This window comes from Furipterus horrens, unplaced genomic scaffold (genome assembly GCF_987537825.1).
Source record: "Furipterus horrens unplaced genomic scaffold, mFurHor1.1.pri manual_scaffold_1, whole genome shotgun sequence".
Classification (NCBI taxonomy): Eukaryota; Metazoa; Chordata; class Mammalia; order Chiroptera; family Furipteridae; genus Furipterus; species Furipterus horrens.
This window is the reverse complement of record NW_028327171.1, coordinates 58,969,185-58,978,192: the sequence shown is the minus strand read 5'-3', so window position 1 is coordinate 58,978,192 and position 9,008 is coordinate 58,969,185. Positions and strand designations below refer to the sequence as shown.

At 36.8% G+C, this 9,008-nt stretch overlaps 1 non-coding gene across 1 annotated transcript; it reads right to left on the bottom strand.

Moving 5' to 3' along the window:
• Positions 1–7,784: 7,784 nt before the first annotated feature.
• On the bottom strand, positions 7,785–7,910 carry LOC150021173 (small nucleolar RNA SNORA54). The gene has a single exon (XR_016513731.1). It is a non-coding gene; the product is annotated as a small nucleolar RNA SNORA54 (small nucleolar RNA).
• Positions 7,911–9,008: the final 1,098 nt, after the last annotated feature.

Here is a 9,008-nt window from a genome sequence, read left to right as displayed (position 1 = left end):
TCAAAATATAAACTATGAAGGCCAAAATGAATTACAAAATTATAATAAGAAAATAAAAATAATTAGGTTCCATATGAGGATGAACAGTTAGTACTCTCTTACATTTCTGATACAAAATTAAATGGTATATATACGTTTATCATTTCTATGAAATAAACCTATATTTACCTTATCATCCAACAGTTTTATTCTTAAGTACTTACACAAAGGAAATGAGATATATATCTATTCAACAAAGACTTGTTGTACTTGAAAATTCATAAATTCAGCTTTATTCATAAAATCCTAAAACTGGAAATAACCCAAATGTCTATCGATAAGTATATGGAGAAACAAATTGTTGTATATTCATACAATTTAATACTGCACAGCACTAGAAAGAAATAAATGACTGATATAAGCAGCAACATTACACTGAGCTTATAAAGAAAGCCACATACTAAAAACAAAAAACAAAACCTATAAACCTTATGTTCACAAAGATATAAAACTCAAGAAAATGCAAAGCTCATTAATCTATACTAACACAAAATTTATTAGGTTTTACCTGGATCGAGGGCTGCAAAGAAATTGATTGGAATGGAATGATGAAATGCTTTTTATATCTTGGCTGTAAAGGTTGTTACACAGGTATACAAATTTGTCAAAACTTTTTGAAAGCTTTTCAAAATTTACACCAAAAATAGTTTCATTTTATTGTATGTAATTTATACTTTAATAGTTTATTTTTTAATAATTCGTTTATTTATTTGTTTGTTTGTTTTATTTTTAGAGAGAGGGGAAAAGAAAAAGAGAGGGAGAGAAACATCACTGTGTGGTTGCCTCTCACTCACACTCCCAACTGGGGACCTGACATGCAACCTAGTCATGTGCCCTGACTGAAAATGAACCAGTGACACTTGGCTGATAAAGTTGATTTTTAAGCCAAAGTATCTATGCCAATAATTTTAAGTGTAGAAATCATTTGTCCTTTGTAGTTAAGTAGCAATTTCGAAGGAAAATGGATTAATGAAAGTTTGGTATAATAAATGGTGAAATTGTGGCTAAAACTTTTTTAATTTTATAGTTTATGTTAGTACACATGTCTACATCCACGCCTTTTGCCCACTTCCACCCAGCCCTAGCCCTGCTTCTCTCAGACCTTCATCATATTGTTGTCTGTGTCCATGGCTAATCCCTTCAACTTCTTTCATCAAGTCCCCCTGCCTCGCTTCCCTCTGACAAATATCATTTCCATGTATCCATGGTTCTGTTTCTATTTTGTTCAACAGTTTATTTTGTTCATTTGATTCCACATATAAGTGAGGTCATATGGTACTTGTTTTTCACTGTCTGGTTTATGTCACTTAGCATAATAATCTCTAGGTCCAATCATGCTGTCTCAAACATAAGAGTTCCTTCTTTCTTATAGTCAAGTAGTATTCCATTGTGTAAATGTACCACAGCTTTTTTTGTCCACTCATCTACTGATGGGCACTTGGGCTGTTTCTAGCTCTTGGCTATTGTATGTAGCCAAGAACATAAGAGTGCATATATCTTTTGAATTAATATCATGGAATTCTGAATATATATTCCCAGAAGTTAAATTGCTGGGTCAAAAAGCAGTTTCATTTTTAATTTGCTAAGGAAACTCCACACTATCTTCCTCAGTGGCTGCACTATTCTACTTTCACACCAACAGTGCACTAGGGTTCCCTCTTCCCCATGTCCTTGCCAGCACTTGTTGTTTGTTGATTTATTGATGGTAGCCGTTCTGACAGATGTAAGGTGGTATCTCATCGTGGTTTTAATTTGCATCTCTCTGATGATTAGTGATGTTGGCCGTTTTTCACCTGTGTATTGGCGATCTGTATGTCCTCTTTGGATAAATGTCTGTTCAGGTTCTTTGCCTTTTTTTTTTCTTTTTAATTGGATTGTTTGCTTTCCTGGTGTTGAGTCATATAAATTCTCTCTATATTTTGGCAGTTGCCCCCTTGTTAGATGTATCACTGGTAAATATGTTCTCCCATACAGCAGGTCCCCTTTTCATTTTGATGTTGGGTTTCTGTTTTGTTTTGTTTCTTTGCTGTGCAGAAGCTTTTTAATTTGATATAGTCCTATTTGTTTATTATTTCCTTTGTTTACCTTGACCTAGGAGATATATTGCCAAAAATATCTGAAATTTTACTGTAATGTTTTCTTCTAGGATTTTGTGAAACACATTAAAGCCTTTTATCTATTTTGAGCTTATTCTTGTGTATGCTGTAAAGTGGTGGTTTACTTACTTTTTTTTTTTTTTTTGCATGTACCTGTTCAATTTTCCCAACACCATTTATTGAAAAGACTATCTTACTCCATTATATATTCTTGCCTCCCCTGTTAAATATTCATTGACTGTAAAGGCATAGGTTTATTTCTGGGATCCCTGTTATATTCCATTTATCTATATTCCTGTTCTTAACACAGTACCAGGCTGCTTTGATGATAATGGACATATAGTATTGTTTGATATCAGTATCGGTTATTGCAATATTTCTAACTTTGTTATTCTTTCTCAAGATTGATGAGAGTATTCGAGGTCTTTTATTGTTTCATTTAAATTTTTGGAATATTTGTTCAGTGGCTAAAATTTTTCTACACTTTATTAAGAACTCCATTAATATTGTTAATGTTTTAAGTATTTATAATTCATAACACCATAACACATACATATGTAATTAATATTATGGTCAGTGAGGACATGAAACATGCAATAAACATTATTTTTTTCCTTTCTAGATTTTAAGTCAACAATATTTGGAGAGTACACCATTTTCAAACTTGATGTTTATACATTGATACAGAAACATAAAAAATCAAAATTCTGGTCTCCAGGAGCTTTCAATATAGTATGAGAGATATATGTTTATTAAAAATATATTGAAACAATGTTATCCCCAATAAATTGAGTTAAATAAATATAAATAAATAAATAAAAGGATACAGTGAATAATTTAGTTGGGTTTCATATGGGTAAAGTCTAGTCTTCAGTTTAAGCTATAAAGAGTATATGTACTTAGGGCTTCCGACCAAGATGAAGGCATAGCCAGACATCCTTTGCTTCCTCATACAACCATAAGGATTACAACTACCTCAAACTAAAACAAACAAACAAAAAAAAACCAGAACTGCCAGAAAATTAAACTGTATGGAAGTAAAACAACCAAAGATTTAAAGAAGTAATGCTCATCCATATGGGTAAGAGGGGCACAGATGGGGAGCCAGAGTGGGGAGGACATAGAGTGGCAGAGATGAGGTGGTGGCAGCAGTGGCAAGGCAGCAGTTCCAACCGACCAATGGAATAAGCGGTCCTCGTGATGAAGCCAGGAGAGACACCTGAGGAGTGATCCCAGCCCCAGGCCAGACCACACAGCTCATGGTTCCAGCACTAGGGAAAATAAAGCCCCTTAGATTCTAGCTGTAAAAACCAGTGGGGTTTGGGGCAATGGAAGAAACTGCCTGTCTCTCAGGAGAGTTCTTTAGGGAGCCCTCATGTTCCTAGAACATATGCAAACCCACTACTCTGGGAAATATTACCAGAGCAACAACTAGAGGAGCTCCAGTCGCATAAGGGAAACGAGTGAAGTGACTGGAAAAGGGGCGAGTGCCAAGCAAGTGGCATTGTTCCCTCTCTGACCCCTCTCCCACATACAGCACCACAAGGCTGTGAAAAGGTCACCCAGCACTGACAATATCTAAGGCTCTGTCCCTTACAACATAACAGGTGCGGCAGTTCTACTTCATACACAGAGGCAAACAGGGAGACTGTCAATTTGAGGAGACAGAGAAGTGTGGCCCAAAAGAGGGTGAAGATCAAGTCCAGAGAGAGAACTAAACAAAGAAGAGATAGCCAACCTAACAGACACAGAGTTCAAAACACTGATTATAATGATGCTCACAGAAATTACTGAGTACAGCAAACACATAAGGGAAGAAGTGAAGGCTACACTAAGTGAAATGAAGAAAATTAACACAGAACCAATAGTGAAGAGAAGGAAACTGGGGTTCAAATCAATGTATTGGAACATAAAGAAGAAATAATCATTCAACCAGAACAAAAAGAAGAAATAAGAATTCAAAAAAAAAAAAAATACCAACATCCTAATCATAGGGGTGCCAGAAGGAGAAGAGGAAGAGCAAGAAATTGAAAGCATAGTTGAAAAAATAATGAGAGAAAACTTCCCTTGCTTGGTGTAGGAAATAGACATACAAGGCCACCGCAAAGACAGAACAGCTAAAAGAAAACAGATTTAAAAGATAAGAAGAGTTTAAGAAACATTTTGGAACACATGAAGCTTAGCAATATCTGTATCATGGGAGTATAAGATGAAGAGAGAAAGCAAGGGATCGAGAACTTGTTTGAAGAAATAATTACTGAACACTTCCCTAATCTAATAAAGGAAAAACAACTCCAGGAAGCACAGAGAGTCCCAAACAAGTTGGACACAAAGAAGACCACACCAAGACACCTCACAATTAAAATGCCAAAGGCTAAGGATAAAGAGAGAATATTAAAAGCAGTAAGAAAAGAGGAGTTACCTACAAAGGGGTCCCCATAAGACTATCAGCTGATTACTCTAAAGAAACTTTGCAGGCAAGAAGGGACTAGGAAGACTTATGCAAAGTGTTGAAAAGCAAGGACATACAACCAAGATTACTCTATCCAACAAGGCTATCATTTGGAATGGAAGGGCAGATAAAGTGCTTCCCAAACAAGGTAAAGTTAAAGGAGTTCATCATCACTGGGCCCTTATTACCTGAAATGTTAAAGGGACTTATTTAAGAAAAAGAAGATCAAAACTATGAACAGTAAAGTGACAAACAAACTCGCAATTATCAACAAATGAATCTAAAAAACAAAACAAAACTAAGCAAACAACTAGAACAGGAACAGAATCATAGATATGGAGATCATATGGAGGGTTTTCAGTGGGGATGGGAAGGAGAAGAATGGGAGGAAAGGTGCAGGGATTAAGAAACATAACTGGTCTACAAAATAGACAGGGGGGTGTTAAGAATAGTAAAGGAAATGAAGAAACCAAAGAACTTATATGCATGGCCCATGGACATAAACTAAGGGCAGGGGAAATTACTGCAGGGAAGGGTACTACCAGACAACTGTAATAGCATAATCAATAAAATATACTAAAAAAATAAAGAGTATATGTATCTAAAAATATTGAAGTTGGATCTGAATGAAGACTAAATGATGGGGGAAAAATGCAGATGGAAATTACCAACATATTGTAGGCAGCCGTCCGTCTCGAGAGACGATGGTGTAGCTTCTTAAGAGTCTATCTGCACCGCCGAGAATGGCTGTGCAGTCCGACTCAGGAGTGACACGGTATCTGTCTCCTCCCGTGTTGAATCGACATCTTGCGATGACGCTGGAGTGTCCTCTCCAGTGAAGCTGAAGCTACAGAGCCTGGGCAGGGTGATATGGAGGGTCTGCTGTTGCCCATGCAGCAGACCCCCCCACCTCTTCGCAGCTGAAGGGTCCAAGGGAAAGACGGAGTCAATACAGCTTGGTTTCAGGTGCGCCGCAGGAGTTGCCGGTGTTGACTACAACGTCAAACCGCCTTAGGGACTCCGGCTCCGGATTTTCTGTCGGGGTTTACTCCCTTAGCCTTTCCCCTGAAGAGGTATGCCGCAAGGCAGCGGAGGTTTTTTGGAGTCAGAGTTTTCCTTCTCTGATGTGCCCTGACTGGAAGATCGAACCAGCGACACTTAGCTCGCAGGCCGACGCTCAATCCACTGAGCCAAACCAGCCAGGGTATATATATATATATAGTGCATTCATAGATATTAACCCAAAATTTTTAATTATGAAAAAATTCTAATATAATAAAAGCATTTTGAGTCCTTAATAAAGTTATCAGTTTAGTTTAACAGTTATTCCTGCTCTCTCTCTGATCATTTGCAAGTATAAAGTTTTTTAAAGGGCATAGTTACCAGAATACACATTTTCCAACAGAAATATGAAATGAACCTTGAAACTAGGCACCAGGATTAGTCCACAACAGACAACAGAAATCAGAGAAGTGGAATCTGGCAAGAACCTTCCAACTTTGCCACAAGGCAAGGAGATAAATTCACCAAAAATTATTCAAGGGGCAAACCAACAAGCAAATCAACTTTTGTAAAGATAAGTGCTGTGTAAGACTAGAAAAAAATAAAGTTTAATGTAATAATAAAATATAGATGATAATAAATAGAATAATAAATTGTTTTTAGACAAAAATATTTGTTATTCCCCTAAGCAACAACTAATATTTAATGACTCTTGAAAAGTTCTTGAGAAATGCTAATGAAATGTCTCAGTACTAGTAGTCAGGAACAAAAGGACAAGCGCATGATGGACACAGTGGGGGAAGAAAGAGAAGTCAAGGAATTTGGGAAAAGTGAGAACAATTTGAAGCAAAATGGTTTAAATTAAATATTTAGTGATAGACTGGTATTTAGATAATATTGACTTAAAAGTTATAAGAAAGTATAGATGAAATGATACAAAATCTGGAATTTTCTTCAGAATAATAAAGGAATGGAGAATGGGTGAGGATATGGGAGAAACAAGTGTGACCACTAGTAGATAGTTGCTGAAACTAGATGATGGCTACATGGAGGTTTATAATATCTTTCCAGTTTTTTAATATATTTAACATGATCCAAGATAGCTTTTTAAAAAATAAATTAATTAAAACGAGTGAAAAATAAGGGAAAAATAGGTAGTGGGGACAATAGAGACACATAATTAAGGTGTTTATATAATTTGTCCAAACTGGGATATGTTGGGAATATTAGGGAGCAAAATTAATAATTATACTGGTACAGGCCTAAGCCAGTGCTGTCCTGGGCAGTCTAGGTTATATGGTCACTCTACTTGTATCCAGCAGGTTTCAAACACCAGTCTAATGTGATTTAAGATTTGTTGCAAAAACAGGAAATGGAGAAAACGACTTGAAATGAGAACATTTAGATCATTAGCAACCAGCTGTTTTCTACATCCCTGTGAAGAACCAGTCCCAGATCTTTGCCGTAACCACTGATCCTTCTGGACCAGAATTCACAAGCTGGTGGCCTGAGTTGGATCCAGCCTGCAGATGTGTTTGCTTTGGCCTGCAATGTTTCGGGTTACACAGTGCTTTTCTTAAAACTTTGAGTTTGTTCCCAACATTTCCAAGCTGAAACGTGTCATGTTAAAATTCACATTTCTAGCTTCTTTTAAAAGGACTTTGGAGTATTAAGAATAGGCAGATCTTCTCACGTGGCAACAACTGACTAGAGCAGAACATTCTCTCTTTGGTCGAGCTCAGGCCTTAACTTCTCCCCAGTGATTTCTAATGGTGGGCTGCTTTGCTTGGTTCCTTCTTTGCCTCCTACAGATACTTGACTTTCCAACATTTGTACTAGATCAAGCTGTCTTCACCAGAACAGTAAAAGTGAAGTTGGCAGCAGACACTGTCATTTTACAAACAATAGAAAATAGAAATCAACAAAGCCAAAGAATTAATATGAAAATTCCTGAAGATGTGCAGAAGCTAATTCTATTTAGAAAATTACTCTGTAATTTTTCTATAGTTCGATCATTTCACAATTTCCAAAGTACTTTAGTCTGAACTATATCAGTAGGGCGCCCAGAAATTCTCTTACTAAAAAAGACAATAGCCAATCTCCAGCCCACTGGCCAAATGCACATTTAAAGTTCCCGCCCAATCACTGCTACCTACCCTGTTCCTTTCTTTTTTTTTTTTTTTTTTCTCCTCAGAGCTTATCTCCAAGACCTGAAACTGAGAGCCACCAGCCAACCAGTCAGTCATGTGTCACTGGATCTGCTGTAGCACTGGAATGGAACCCATCAGCCACAGCAGACTGACAGGTCACGAACAGTGCTCTACCCTGTTCCTTTCAACAAGCCAGGAACATCACTCGGTATGTAATGGTTAGCAAAATCTTTATTAATTATAAGCTTCATAAACAAATTGTCAGCCTTCAGTGCAAAAAAAAACAGAGAGCTATAGTTGGCTTCATAACCAGTTTCTAGGGACAAACATGCTTTGAAAAAAATGTTATTGGCAAAAGTATCTAGGGACTGAACTAGTATCTCTTTGTGAGGTGAAGAACTGTTTGCCTGCATGGTGTTGGTCCTAATCAAATGAAGAGAGTTATCAGAAACCACTTTCAGAGACTTTATTTCCTATTGGTTTCCACTATGAAATCTCTGCCACAACCTGAGTGATGTACACTCCTTGTCCCTACAGAGACTATTCAAAATGCTTTGGTCTCTCCCACTATCTCTGGATTTCCACTGAACATTTCATCTGTATTAGTGTTTTAGGGTAGGGATGATTGATGTTCTTGGTACTAAAACAGAAGAGTTAATATCTATTTAGAGAATCATCTTAAACATTTTGTGGTCATTTATATAATTTAAAATTAGGCAATGATTAAGATATATGGGCCAGAACTATAAAAAATAGTGTGAATCTCTAGCACATACTGCTTTATAAAAACATTGCAGAATACATAATGTTATCATTTCACTCATTCCATAAATCATTAACTTCAATTCCTCTCCTGCTATTGTCTTGCTCAGACTCATTTCAAAGAGATCTTTATCTCCACCATCACAACTCTCTGACTATCAAACCACTAATAAACTCTTTATTATTGAATTAAATAATCACTTTTCTGTCTGTCCTCATCTGACACAATGATCACTCCTTTCTTCTTATAACTTTTTCTTCACTTGGCTTGCTGGGTATCACCCTCTCCTGGATTTCCTCCTTTCTCACTTGTTGCTTCTCAGTTTCTTTTGCAGGTTCTTCCTTGTCTCGATTAACTCTGAACATGAAGTGTCCAAGGCTTGGATCTTATACAAGGGAGGATCCTCCCCCTAAAAATAATCATCTTCTGGAGGATGGACCCCTTGCAGTACAGGGTTTCTCTGATAGGTGAGAGTTCTAGAAACCCTTCTATATCAATGTACAAAC